Raw genomic sequence first — 1,151 nt, 5'->3', positions numbered from 1 at the left:
TATATATAGAAAGAAAGAGAGAGATAGTTAGATAGATAGTTAGACAGACAAACAAATGGATATATATATATATATATATATATATATATATGTGTGTGTGTGTGTGTGTGTGTGTATATAGGAATAGATAGATAGATAGATAGATAAATAAATGGACATGCACACAGGCAAATGTTTACATACAAAAACAGAAAATACAGTTAGTTTGGACGTTGTGCTTTATATTTTATTTTCTTTACCAATAAAATCAAATCAAGATACTGCTAGATAACATTATATTAGACCCGTTTCTGAATTTATGCATTAAATAAAGAAAGATTGATGAAAAGATTCAATTTTTAGAACTATGCCTTAGCTATGATTCAAAACAGTGATGCAAATATTTCGTACAAATTTCTTAAAAAATAAAAAAATTGATAACGGTTTACTTACGAATGCGAAAAGGAGAAAGCAGCGAAGAAACTTGAAAGAATGACGAATGCGAAAACGATGCGTATTTATTTAATGTAACACCGCCGATACTAGTAAACAGCTGGAGACAATAAATCACAGTTTTTATTATCCCATTATTGAACGGTATAATAACGACAAGTCATCAAAAACAAGCTGACATCTAAAGATTTCTTTTATGACTCGTGGAGAAGTGGAGACAATGGTTTCTACTTCTGCACCTGAATTAAATAAATAATCGCTTCTTTCAATAGTTACATCATGCTTTAATTTGGCTCTCTATGTATTAAACACTTCTTTCGTTCACATTTCGCTTTATATTTTTCTGCTGTTATAATTGACTAAAATATGTGAAGTGTTGTTTTCCTCTAAAAAAACAAAACAAAATTTGCACCCATCCGCATAACATAATGGATAATATCGTAGACAGACAGTCAGACAAACAGATCGATCGATAGATAGATAGGTAGATAGATAGATAGATAGATAGATAGATAGATAGATAGATAGATAGATACATTTCTTTTATTAGCCACACAGGGCTTTACACAGAGGGGAAAAATACAATGTAGAGCTTTTCTTTTTGGGAAGGGGAAGGAGAGAAAAAAGGGAGGAGTTCGATCAAAAGGGATCGAGAAAAAAAAAGAAAAAAAAGGCGATCAATAGGGATTGTGTATCACAGCAATGTTCGTGTAAAAAAA

General features: G+C 30.9%; 1 protein-coding gene across 2 annotated transcripts in view; it reads right to left on the bottom strand.

The window, feature by feature from the left end:
* LOC106871982 (uncharacterized) overlaps positions 1–1,151 on the bottom strand; it is a 62,163-nt gene that overhangs the window by 38,568 nt on the left and 22,444 nt on the right. The window contains exon 1 of one of the 2 annotated variants that reach the window (XM_052969031.1): positions 433–547. The exons of the other annotated variant lie outside the window; for it this stretch is intronic. The gene's annotated coding sequence lies outside the window, so the exon portion shown is untranslated. Of the gene's footprint in view, positions 1–432; positions 548–1,151 lie in introns of those variants that run through there. 2 annotated transcript variants of the gene reach the window in all.

This window comes from Octopus bimaculoides, chromosome 6, assembly GCF_001194135.2.
Source record: "Octopus bimaculoides isolate UCB-OBI-ISO-001 chromosome 6, ASM119413v2, whole genome shotgun sequence".
Classification (NCBI taxonomy): domain Eukaryota; kingdom Metazoa; phylum Mollusca; class Cephalopoda; order Octopoda; family Octopodidae; genus Octopus; species Octopus bimaculoides.
The sequence above is the reverse complement of the archived record's forward strand: the minus strand, read 5'-3'. Positions and strand labels throughout refer to the sequence as shown.